The sequence below is a fragment of the Rhinoderma darwinii genome, chromosome 5 (genome assembly GCF_050947455.1).
Source record: "Rhinoderma darwinii isolate aRhiDar2 chromosome 5, aRhiDar2.hap1, whole genome shotgun sequence".
NCBI lineage: Eukaryota > Metazoa > Chordata > Amphibia > Anura > Rhinodermatidae > Rhinoderma > Rhinoderma darwinii.
Window position 1 is genome coordinate 257,145,746 of NC_134691.1, and position 13,679 is coordinate 257,159,424.

General features: G+C 41.2%; 1 protein-coding gene across 3 annotated transcripts in view; it reads right to left on the bottom strand.

Annotated features, from left to right (window-relative positions):
- Positions 1-10,137, bottom strand: part of TPK1 (thiamin pyrophosphokinase 1) — a 682,711-nt gene extending 672,574 nt beyond the window's left edge. For all 3 annotated transcript variants that reach the window (XR_012847973.1, XR_012847974.1, XM_075828584.1), the window contains exon 1: positions 10,054-10,137. The gene's annotated coding sequence lies outside the window, so the exon portion shown is untranslated. The remainder of the gene's footprint in view (positions 1-10,053) is intronic.
- Between the last annotated feature and the right edge of the window lie 3,542 nt (positions 10,138-13,679).

Consider the following 13,679-nt stretch of genomic DNA (forward strand, 5'->3'; position numbering starts at 1 on the left):
AGTCCATTTCACTGAGCCCTGCCGTATTAAATTTTATCCCTGGGCTGCCCGTGTACTCTGGGATTTGGGGCTCTTAAATGTCTGGTGTGGGGGGTCCAAATGGGTTCACTTCGCTCGGGGGTTTGAACTACGGCGGGGTCATTTCGCTCGGGGGCTTAAACTGTAGTGGTGGTCCTGGAGCGTCTCCTAGGGGGTTCCTCTTTTTCATCACTGGATGAGGAGGTGGATATATAAAACAGAGTCTCACCATTCGACGAGTCTGTGTCGGAGGCAAGAAATGAATATGCCTCTTCGGCACTAAATGTCCATTGGGACATGTTTGTCTGCTTCCCTAACTAGGAGCAATAGGCTGCTACCCAAACAAGCCCAAAAATTTGGTGTTTTTATAGAACGAGTGGGCTTCCCTGAGACTAAACCTAACTAGGGCGAGGGTTCCTAACACTAAACCTAACTAGGGCGAGGGTTCCTAACACTAAACCTAACTAGATTTTATTTGAACTTCCCTGAGACTAAATCTAACTACGGCGACTATTCCCTGACACTAAACCTAACTAGATTATTCCGAGCTTCCCGGACGCTAAACCTAACTACGGTGATGGACCCCTAACGCTAGATCTAACTACGGTGACGGATTCCTGACGCTAAATTCCCCGACGCTATACCTAACTACTCTTTTTGATGGTTCCCTGACACTAACTAACTCTAATACTAAACTAACCAGTTAAATTGTCTAAATTAACTGGGTTTTTTTTGTTGTTTTTTTAAATTTTTATATTTTTTGTTGTTTTATATATTTTATAAAGAAAAAAAAAGAAAAAAAAATATCCCCAGGGACCAAGAAATTGGTCCTGAAGACTAAGAAGTGGTCAGTGAAAGGAGATCACTGACCAAAAATGTGGGGGGAACAAAAGGAGGAAGGGTACAGGACTGGGTAGTGGATGGGAGAGGTGGGATGCCGAAAAAAGTTGGTTTTTAGACTTTTTTTTTACTTTGCGCTTCTCTCGCTCTTCTCACAACCGCTCTGAACGCCTTGCTATCTCCAACAGAGGCGTACAGGGCGGGTACGGCAGGATGTGATGTCACGGAGAGGAAGTTTAGACGTCGATCGCCACTATTGGACAGTTACTCACTGACTTACCAATAGTGGCGATCATGGAGGCAGGACCATCGCGACAGGTCCCGGCGTATTGAGCTGTGATAGCCTGCTGTCGGAAACAGCAGCTGTTACAGCTCGTGCACGCGCCGGTGGAAAACGGCGCTGCATTTTCCCTGCGACGTACTATTCCATCACTCAGTGCGAACGGGGCGGTCAGCATGACGGAATAGTACGTCGCTGAGCGTTAAGGGGTTAACAAGCTACATGCATCCGTTATGAATACACAGCTTCACTTCGCTTTTGTATGCCGCACAAATTTATGAATGTGGCATATTTCTAACAAAATAACCTTTTACCACATTTCTCCTATATTTCATGTGGAAATGTAATAAGAATTTGAAGAAAACATTACACACCCATAGTTTCTGAAATAATACCCATTATTTCCTCTGTAAAAAAAATTTGTTCAGCATGCTCACTACACCTCTAGATGAACACCTTTAAGGGTTTCGTTTTTAAAATGGGGTCATTACTGGGTGTTTTTTTTTTTGTTCAGGCAGCTCAATACCTCTAAAATGCATGATATGGGGCATAGAATTTATTCAATTGTGCCCTGAAAACCAAGGTGTGCTCCCTCTCTTTTTGGCCCAGCCACACATCTAGTAAGCAGATTGAGGCCACAATGGGGGTATTTTTGGAAACAGGCTGATGGATTTTGGGGGTATGTTTCGTCATCTTTTCTTCGTTTTACAAAGAAATCAGTCTTTAAAATTATACTTTTAAAAAAGTGAATTTTTTTCACCTGCTTTGCATTAAATTTAGCAAAAAACTGTGCAGTCAAAATATTCACTACACCACTAGATAAATACCTCAAGGGGTCTAGTTTTCTAAATGGGGTCATTTATGGAGAGTTTCTATCGTGGCAGGTCAAAGCCTCTCTAAATGTGCAGTGGGGCCTAAAACATTTTCAAGCAAAATAGGTGTCCTGAAAGCCTCCAGGTGCTCCCTTCATTTTGGGCCCTGCCGTGTGTCCAGGCAACGCATTAGGGCCACAACGGGGGTATTTTTGAAAACAGGAGAAACAGGGTAATAGATTTTGGGGTGTGTTTCTTGATTCACATGTTCGCTTTACAAAGAAATCGGTCTTGGAAATGGCACATTTGTGAAAAAAGTGAATTATATTTTTTTTATGCCTGCATAGCATGAATTCTTACAAAAAAAAACTGTGGGCTCAAAATAATAAATACCTTAAAGAGACTCTGTCACCACATTATAAGTGCCCTATCTCCTACATAAGGAGATCGGCACTGTAATGTAGGTGACAGTAGTGCTTTTTATTTAAAAAAACGATTTTCACAACATTAGGAGCGATTTTGGTTTATGCTAATGAGCTTTCTTAATGCCCAAGTGGGCATATTTTTACTTTCGACCAAGTGGGCGTTGTACAGAGGAGTGGCTTGTGTATGTAGATGCACAGTGATATAACTATATCGCTAGTGCAGTGTAAATGAATGGAGAGGAGTGCATGATGCCGATTGGCCAGCGTCATGCACTCCTCTGTACAACTCCCACTTGGTCGAAAGTAAAAGTACGCCCACTTGGGCATTAAGAAAGCTCATTAGCATAAACCAAAATCGCTCCTAACGTTGTGAAAAAAGATCGGTTTTTTTAAATAAAATCATTACTGTCACCTACATTACAGCGCCAATCTCCTTATGTAGGAGACAGGGCACTTATAATGTGGTGACAGAGCCTCTTTAAGCTCTGTCTGCACTATTCTTTTTTGTGTGCATTTTCACATGCATTCACAGACTTTACAATACAAATATATATTTTATTTCTTCTTAATGTGTAGCTAAACAATTCACAAACTTCTGACATTTCATAGTGATATGTCAGAAGTTTGGATTGGTGGGGGTCCGACCACTGAGAACCCAACCAATCACTAGGACGAAGCAGCTGAAGCGCTCTGTTCAGATTTTTCCGGAAAGCCAATGTATCGGAGTACGGGCTCATAGACTTTCTATTGAGTCCGTACACCGATACATTTATTTCTGGAAAAAGCCGAACAGAAAAGAAGCGGCTGTCAGAATTTTGTCAAACGTTTAGCTCCACTTTAAGCTCTATTCTTGCCGTGAGAAATACTGGAACTCTGGTGGCCCTTATTATAAGTCAATAGTATCCGTCAGGATTAGTCAGGATTAGTTAGGATCGACCTCAAAACAGATCCATCATAAATGTCAAAACTTTACTATGAACATAGTATGAACAGAGCCGATCTTCTGCATAACAGCAGATACACTTTAGTTTAGTTTCTAAAATCTATAATAAAAAGTTGTTTATGAGTTTCAAAGCTACTTTTCTAGAAAATAGACTTACAAAAGATGTGACTGGGGACTTCCCTATGGCATGCATTTCAGATCTCCAATTCATTGGAGTTGTCATCTACTTTATTGCTAGATCCCCAGCTAAGGTACTGCAAGTCATTAGGGAGAAAAACTTGCCTCTGTTATTATCTCCTTGGATGCCAGGGGAAATCATTGATCTCAATCATCCTGTTTGGATATGGTTCTGCCTTATGCCATGCTGACTGACATTTCAATTACTAACTATTTTGCAAAAAACGTCCAACTTGTCCATCAATCTAATAAAATATACAACTGATGTAGACAAGGTGGTGATACATACTAGGGGTTATTACGAGGCATCTCCAATACTTAGCTTATGTGAACCTGTGACACACCTGATTTTTAACTTTTCTTACTCTAGGCAAGAAACCAAACCATCCTCAGCCAGTCACTAAACAGACGCATTGCATCATATGTGGATAAATGACAGATACCTTGCATTTGCCCATACAAATCATAGCAAATATCCAGAGAAGTGCGCAAATCAACACATGATGAAGTCATAAGATTTGAGTAGTTGATATAGAGATTTTCCATCTTTTTTTTGGGGAGCTTATGGCAAAAAAATGGCAAATATGCAACCACTCATCTTTTAAATCCCACGACACGTGACCGATTCAACTAATCACTGACCGCAGTGCTGATGTTAGTATGTACGACACGTGTAAGTAATATCACATTCTGCTCTATGGTCTAAATTGATGTGTTCATTGGCTAATTTCCAGAAGTACTACTTGAAAGTAGCAATTTAAACCAGCATAACAGGTCAGGCTGTAAGGCTATACCTCATGAAGGAGGAGATTATATATATATATATATATATCTGCTACATAAGCTGGTGGTCCTTTTTCTAGAAGTAGGTCTACTACTGTCCATGGATTGTGTCTGGTATTGCCTCTCTGCTATAAACCCTCACCAACCCCTCCGCTCTTGGCTGACAGCTCTAGCGGATGGAATGTTATGACGCAGGAAACCGCCAGAGCTGAGGGGAGGGGTTGGGGAGGGTTTACAGAAGAGAAGCCGGACACTTCTCATCTCATGAGCAATTGACGCATGAGAATTAATAACTTAATTTTCCTACAGACCTTTCCTTTCTTACTTTTCCTCTTCTATCAACATATCCTAAAGTCTGGGGTGCGAGATGACCATGTCTGTGTGTGCCTACCCAGTGGTTGTGTTGTGAATTGCAGCCTGTCAAAGGTTTTGCTAGAATGTAACGATATTCTATTGAATTTGTTTCATCACAGATTGGGAGTCCTAAACCAAATTCAGGCAAAGGTAAGGGTGGTAACATCTGTAGTGTTCCTTACGGTATGATTATCAACATAGGTAGAATAAAACTTGTATATTCTATACATATATAGAAGTGTTAGCGGTGTGGAGGGGCTAAAAGTGATGACAGACTCCCTTTAAGGATTAAACCATGACCGAATGTTTCTCTAATCCTGGCTGCTAGTGCATCTGTAAATCTCTGAAAAAAACAAACAAACGTACATCACCAAACAAATATGTAATGTATATTTTTATCAAGGTAAGGCAACATTTTAGAGTGATACTCCTAGTAATGAGGAGGTCTCCAATCTGTAAAATATACGGTCTGAATACTTAAAGTGTAATTCTGCTTTTAGACAGAAACATGGAGCTCTAAATGCTCCCAGAGTTTCTCTCACCTGAACAGCAGACATCTGGAGATCTAGTAGGCCACAGCTGCAGCCCCTGACACATTACTGAGCAGCATATGAGCTAGCTGATGATGGCCAGCACAGGCTTCAGTTATGGCCTAGTAGACAATAACAGGGGTTCTCTACAATGGCCCCATTTAGGTAACCAAAACAGATGAAAAAGACTAACTTATTCCAAACAGATAAAAAGGTACTATAGAGAAATATTGGTAAATGCTAAAACACAAACCTAAGTATGGTCCATGTTTTGTGATTTACCGTGCTTTGTATGCCGTAAAGATAAATCACTATCTAATCCACTGATTCGTGATGACGTTAAAACAGACATTTTTGCAGAATGAAAAAAATGGGACATACCCGTGTGGATCATGCCAAAACTGCAACTCCATCATTAAGAGTGATACTATTTATCACCCAACTCAAGGTACTAAAACTGCAATAAAAGGTTTTCTTACAAGCAATTGCAAAAACATAATCTACATGCTAAAATGCCCCTGTGGTAAAATTGACATTGGGCAAACTTCCAGGTTAATAATGATACGTTTAAATGAACATCGTTCAGCAATCAGAAATTTTGATCAAAAAATTTAAGAAGAAGATAAGCAGACACTAACTAAATTATGAAAAAGTACAAAGATAAAAGAAGAACAAAAACAAGTTGGGTCAAACTACTGTCACCAGATATACCATGACATGGGATATAAGGAATTTGATTTGAAGTGACGTGTCCTTCTAGCAATCGAGCGCAGTAACAGGGAACAGACCAAGATTGGACTCCTCCAAAGGGAGGTATTTTGGATCTATACGTTAGATTCGGTAAACCCATAAGTTCTTAAGATCGGTAACTATAACGTTTATCTATAATTTGAATGCATAGATCTTAGATATAGAAAGTATTAATACATTCTAATAACTTAGCGTCCGGAGAGATACAATGAGAGATATAATGCAGTATTCAATGCCTGAATGGACTATTAAAATATCTTTTAATGAAATAAAAAAACGGCCGTGGCCAAACACCACTGTTGTATGCTCACCGGGAGACACAAACATCACTACAACGGTGCGGACTAACAATTTGTAATAACAATACACTAACGTGTGACCCCTGACGACGCTCCCCATTGTGTATGGGTTGCACAAACACATAGGGACACTACATTTAGGCTATGTTCACAGGGGGTATTTTGCCGAGTTTTTTGACGCGGAAACCGCGTCGCAAAACTCGGCAGAAACGCCCCGAGAACGCCTCCCATTGATTTCAATGGGAGGTGTCGGCGTCTTTTTCGCGCGAGCAGTAAAACTGCCTCGCGGGAAAAAGAAGCGACATGCCCTATCTTCGGGCGCTTCCGCCTCCGACCTCCCATTGACTTCAATGGGAGGCAGGAGAAAGCGTATATCTCGCTGTTTTCTGCCCGCGGCACTCAATGGCCGCGGGCGAAAAACGGCGCGATAATTGCCGCGAAAATCGGCGTGCAGGGAGAGGAATATCTGCCTCAAAGTTCCAAACAGAATTTTGAGGCAGATATTCCTCCCCCAAAATACTCCGTGTGAACATAGCCTTAGTGTCAATGGATTAGGTCAATATTTGGTACAGACAGAACAGGTGTTTACAAATAAATGGGAGTATAGAGTCAACACCCTCCTACATTGAGTTCTACATTCTGATATATTGGCTTGTGCTATTAGACTTATTGGCTAAATAAGGCTCTGTTCACACCTGCGTTGGGGTCCCGTTCTGACGTTCAGTCTGAGCTTTCCGTCGGAAACAGACACAAACTGAGACAGACGGAAACCAGAGGTTTCCGTTTCCATCACTATTGATTTCAATGGTGATGGATCCGGTGCCCATGGTTTCCGTTTGTCTCTGTTGTGCACCGGACCCGTCGTTTTGCCGGAAGCAATAGCGTAGTCGACTACTGTACAATATGCCAAAGCTGCGATTTATGCATTTGGTCCCAACTATTATTGCTATAAAGTGAAACAGATGATAAAGACTACTGCTTCCCCATTGAATATAGGCAGAACGGGTAGTCAAGAAATGAGGTGGGCAGCAAGATGCATGTGGCCTCATTTACATGCGCCTGCCTGCTCTTTGAAGCTGTTCTGCATTCTACTACATACAACTGGTCATGAAGACCCTGTTTAACCACTTAGGCCCTATGCACGCGGCCATGCCAGTAATTACGGACGATTTTTACGGTCGTGTGCATGGGGCCTTAGCGTCCAAGCCATTTTATTTTTTTTGTTCAATTTTAGTTTTGCACCTCCCGCCTTCTATGAGCCATAACTGTTTTTCCATCAATGGAGTGGTGTGAAGGCTTGTTGTTTGCGGGAGTAGTTGTAGTTTCTAGGCACCATCTAAAGTATCATATAATGTACTGGGAAATGAAAAAAAAAAAAAAATCGAAGTGGGGTGGAGATGGAAAAAAAAACCGTCCTCAATTTTCGTTTGGGTTTCGTTTTTTACGTCTTTCACCGTGCGGTAAAAACGACCAATTTACTTTATTCTGCTGGTCAATACGATTACGGCGACACCATATTTATATAGGTTTTTGAATGTTTTGCCCCTTTTGCAAAGAAAATACTATTTTTTAGAAAAAAAAAACACTCTGAAAGCCATAACATTTTTATTTTTTCGTCGATTGAGCAGTGAGAGGTCTTACTTTTTTGATAGAAACGACTTTTTGATCATTTTTCAATTTCACCAAAAAAACAAACGATTCTGCTGTTTTATGTTTTTATCTTTTTACGGCATTTATCGTGCACATTAAATGACACTATATTGTAATCGTTTGTACTTTTACGTAGGCAGCGATACCAATTTTATTATTTTTTTACAAAGTATGGGAGCACGGACCATAAAAAGCAAAAGATAGGACATGTCCACAGCGGTTGCTGTTCCTGGCCGTTAGTGTTGGGTGTCAGCTGACACCTACAGTGAATGGAGCGCGTCAACATTTTGTACTTTTTCATGCTGCAACGTCCATTGTAAGGGTATGTTCACACGGCAGCGTCCGTAACGGCTGAAATTACGGGGCTGTTTTCAGGAGAAAACAGCTCCGTAATTTCAGCCGTCATGGCATGTTGAGGCGCTTTTTCGCTGTGTCAATTACGGACGTAAATGGAGCTGTTTTTCCATGGAGTCAATGGAAAACGGCTCCATTTAACGTCTGAAGAAGTGACAGGCACTTCTTTGACGCGGGCGTCTATTTGCCTTTTGAAAGCGGGGCGTAAAAAAAATTACCGTCGGAACAGAACATCGGAAGACCCGTTCAAATGAATTGGCAGATGTTTGCCGACGCTATCGAGCCGCATTTTCGGACGTAAATCGTCACTATCCATACATGGACAGGGACTTCTGAAGCGGAATCTCCGGCGCTGTGGCTGGTGATTCCGCTCCAGGAGAAGTCACTGACGTCACTGTCCATATATGGACAGTGACGTCAGGGAATTCTAAAGCGGAATCCCCGGCGCTATGGCCGGTGTGTCTGATCCAGAAGTCCCTGACTTCACTGTCCATATATGGACATTGAAATCAAGGACTTCTCCTGCAGCGGTCCCCTAGAGGAAGGTAGAGGGGTGGCAATGTACAAGGGTGCTGTGTAGCACTACCTACAGGGGGGCTGTATGGCATTACCGACAGGGTGGGGGGGGGTTTGTGTGGCACTACCTCCAGGGGGGCAGTGTGTGGCATTATCTGCAGGGTGCTGTGTGGCATTATGTACAGAGGGCAGGGTGTGGCATTATCTACAAGGGGGACTGTGCCAGTATCTACAGAGGGCAGTGTGTGGCATTATCTAGTGTGCAGTGTGTGGTATCTACAGGGGGGGCTGTGGCAATATCTACAAGGGGGCAGTGTGTGGCATTATCTACAAGGGGGGCTGTGGCAGTATCTACAGAGGGCAGTGTGTGGCATTATCTACAAGGGGGGCTGTGGCAGTATCTACAGAGGGCAGTGTGTGGCATTTTCTACAGAGGAAAGTGTGTGGCAGAAAATTGACGCCTCACGCACACGACCGTGTGTGCCGGCCAAGTCCCGTCAGTGAACTGAGGAAAGATAGAACATGTCCTATCTTTCCTTGGATCGGAGACCCGTTAAAGTGAATGGGTCCGTGAAGACTATCGGACGCCATCAAAAACGGCCCGAGTGGCACAACGGTCGTGTGCAGAGGCGTTACTAATGAAATTCATCCGTTTTTAAAACGGATAGAGAAAAAAACGGATGCAAAACGGGACAAAATCGGCCGTTAAAAACAGAAACATGGGCCGGAACAGATGCAAAACGGCCGAGAAAAACTGACCAAAATGGCCCTTATCAGCCGACACTCAGACCCTGTCGTGTGAATGGAGCTTTACATAGGACTGCAGGTAACATCTACATCATCTGTACTCAGAGAGTTATCACTGTGTTATCTGTGATGTTACATAGGACTGCAGGTAACGCTACTACATTATACCTTTACCCTGGGTGAATAATCTATTATTCAGCAAACGCTTTCGCATTTTTCTTAGGTTTCACATTTTGGTAATTAGGTTTCAAAATACACCTTTTTTTATAATATTTTTTACAAATACTTATCATTCCTTTTGCTAGTAAACCCGTGTAACGGGTTTTCTATACTAGTGTATATATATATATATATATATATATATATATATATATATATATATAACGTACACATGCTACATGGCCACTCCTTTGTGTGTATATAAGCCCCACTGCATAGATCTTCTGTAACCCCTTTCTGTAGTTTGCATTTCCTATGCTGCTACCAACAGTCATGTTCATTCACCAATCAGAATAAAGTGTCCATATATTCTCTATACATAGAATACAAGTCTATGTGACCCGGTGAGCGTGTACCTGCAGCCAGCATAACATGTGCAGCTCCAGCACAGCACACCCCGCTCAGCTTCTAGTCCTCTGTCACATTGCACTGACTTCCTGGTACCGTATTTCATCTAAATTTTCTGCAAGACTGTATAACTTCTAATACAAGCGCATTCTTCATGTTGCTTACTACAACTGTGGTCTGAATTTTTACTTCAAGTTAGGGAGATAGCAAAGTACTATATAGATGTTTACATTTACAGTATGTATTATATGTATGTACATATTTCGTTAATGCTATTTATTTTGTACTTTGATATTAGGTGTACTTTGATATTAGTAATGGATTTTTAAAACATTTTTTTAACACAAACCATTGCGGCAGTTCATAACAGCACTATAATATTATTATTATTATTATTATTATTATTATTATTATTATTATAATTATTACCACCATTGTTATTTTAATATGTGTTCTCATAAATAGGATAATTATGTACTGCTGTAAATTATATATATAAAAAATTAGTTTTTCAGTTAAATCTATGTATATTATAGCTTTAATCACTTTACTTTAAACTACTAATGTATTGCAGTATACCGTGTTTCTGACAGACAGGGCCACACCGTCCATGAGACGAGATGAGCATCTCGCCTCAGGCGGCGGCCTTCTGCCTCTGAGGGGGCGGCGGTGCCACTGAAACCAGCCGCCGCCACCCCTTCTGCACTAATTTTACCTGCATCTATAGAGCGCAGGTACAATTACATGCAAAACATGCTTACAATGACGCTGATTGGCAGGGCAGAATTAATTGCCCTGCCAATCAGCACCTTTAAACGACTCTAGCGGCATGATGACGTAATCGCGCCGCTACCGTTATTGAAAGGCGCTGATTGGCGGGGCAAGTCATTCTGCCCTGCCAATCAGCACCTTTTAATAATGCAAGTGACGCGTCATCGTGACGCTTGCACCGTTCAGCCCCAGAAGACCTGCTCAGAAGTTACATAGTTAGTACAGCTGAAAAAAGACACGTCCATCAAGTTCAACCAAGGGATGGGAAAAGGGAAGGGAAAAATGTCTACACATAGGAGTTAATACTTTTTTGTTCTAGGAAATTATCAAACTCTTTTTTAAAGCCATCTACTGTCCCTGCTGTGACCAGCTCCTGCGGTAGACTATTCCATAGATTCACAGTTCTCACAGTAAAGAAGGCTTGTCGCCTCTGCAGGTTGAACCTTTGTTTTTCCAGACGGCAGGAGTGCCCCCTTGTTTTTTGAGGGGGTTTTACATGGAACAGGATTTCACCATATTTTTTGTATGTGCCATTAATATATTTATATAAATTAATCATGTCCCCCCTTAGTCGTCTTTTTTCAAGGCTAAATAGGTTTCATTCTTTTAATCTTTCCTCATAACTTAAATTCTCCATGCCCCTTATTAGTTTTGTTGCTCTTCTTTGTATTTTTTCCAACTCCAGGGCATCCTTTCCATGAACTGGAGCCCAGAACTGAACTGCATATTCTAGATGAGGCCTCACTAATGCTTTGTAAAGTGGCAATATTACATACCTGTCCCGCGAGTCCATGCCTCTTTTAATGCACGACAATATCCTGCTGGCCTTTGAAGCAGCTGATTGACACTGCATGCTGTTATTTAATTTATGATTTACAAGTACACCCAGATCCTTCTCAACAAGTGACTCCCCTAGTGTAGCTCCCCCTAGGACATATGATGCATGCAGGTTGTTCGTACCCAGGTGCTTAACTTTACATTTATCTACATTAAACTTAATTTACCAACTGGATGTCCAAACACTTAGTTTGTTTAAATCCGCTTGCAATTCACGAACATCTTCCATAGACTGAACTATATTACATAGCTTGGTGTCATCTGCAAAAATAGAAATAGTGCTATTAATCCCATCCTCTATATCATTAATAAATAAGTTGAATAATAGTGGTCCCAGCACTGAACCCTGGGGTACACCACTTATAACCAGGGACCATTCAGAGTAGGAATCATTGACCACAACTCTCTGGATACGGTCCTGGAGCCAATTCTCAATCCAATTACAAACTATACTTCCTAAACCTATAGACCTTAATTTACCCATTAGACGTCCATGAGGGACCGTGTCAAATGCCTTTGCAAAGTCCAAAAGCACTATATCCACAGCGCCCCCTCTAGGCTTCTGCTCACCTCTTCATAAAAACAGATCAGGTTGGTTTGACAACTTCTGTCCTTAGTAAAACCGTGCTAGCTGTCACTTATAATACTATTTTTTTGTCACACAATCCTGTATATAGTCCCTCAATAGCCCCTCAAACATTTTCCCCACGATGGATGTTAAGCTTACTGGTCTAGAGCCCTTTTTGAAAATAGGCACCACATTTGCCCTGAGCCAGTCCCTTGGCACTATACCAGTCACTAGAGAATCTCTAAATATTATGAAAAGGGGGACAGAAATAACTGAACTAAGCTCTTTAAGAATTCTAGGGTGTATCCCATCTGGTCCCGGGGCCTTGTGCACATTTATTTTATTTAATTTAGCTTGGACCATATCTACATTCATCCAATTCAGTATATCAACTGATATTTTAACAGCACTGCCACCGACTACATCAGCTGATCTTTCTTCTGTTGTATATACAGAGCTGAAGAACCCATTTAGTAACTCTGCCTTCTCTTTATCCCCTATGACCAACTCCCCATTACCACTATCTAGGGGTCCCACATGTTCAGACCTTGGTTTTTTTGCATTTATATACTTGAAGAATTCTTTGGGATTTGTTTTACTATCCTTGGCCACCTGCCTTTCATTTTGTATTTTTGCTAATTTTATTACATTTTTACAGATTTTATTAAGCTCTTTATATTTTACAAAGGCTGCAGATGTACCCTCAGATTTGTATTTTTTAAATGCCCTTTTCTTTGTCATTTATTGCCCTTTTTACAGAAGGTGTAAGCCATGTGGGGTTTAATTTTAGTCGTTTATACTTGTTACCTATATGAATAAATTTTGCACTATAATTACCCAAAGTAGATTTGAAAATCTCCCATTTATCATTTGTCCCATTATTTAACATTAGTTCTTCCCAGTCTATATCCTGAATTGCAGCCTTCATCCTGGGGAAATTGGCATTCTTAAAATTAAATGTTTTTGCCCTCCCAGCCTGTGTTTGTTTTTTACAGTATAGGTAAAATGTAACTATATTGTGATCACTGTTAACGAGGTTTTCACGAACATTGACATTCCCAACAAGAACTGCATTATTAGAAATGACCAGATCCAACAGAGCTTCACCTCTAGTCGGGTCTTCCACAAACTGGCCCATAAAATTTTCCTGCAACATGTTGAGGAAATGTCTCCCCTTTGCAGTTGAAGCCGAACCATGACACCAATTAATATCCCGGTAATTAAAATCTCCCATTATCACTACAGTACCCGCCTGTGCAGCCCGCTCCATCTATTTATAAAGCTGAATTTCCATCTCCTCAGTTATATTGGGGGGCCTATAGATAACACCAAAAGTAATTTTTTCAGTGATTACCTCCCTTTCTAGTTCCACCCACAAGGTTTCAACCTCCTCACAGTCTTCACCCACTATTGTCTCTTTCACACTCACCTTCATATCACTTCTCACATACAGACATA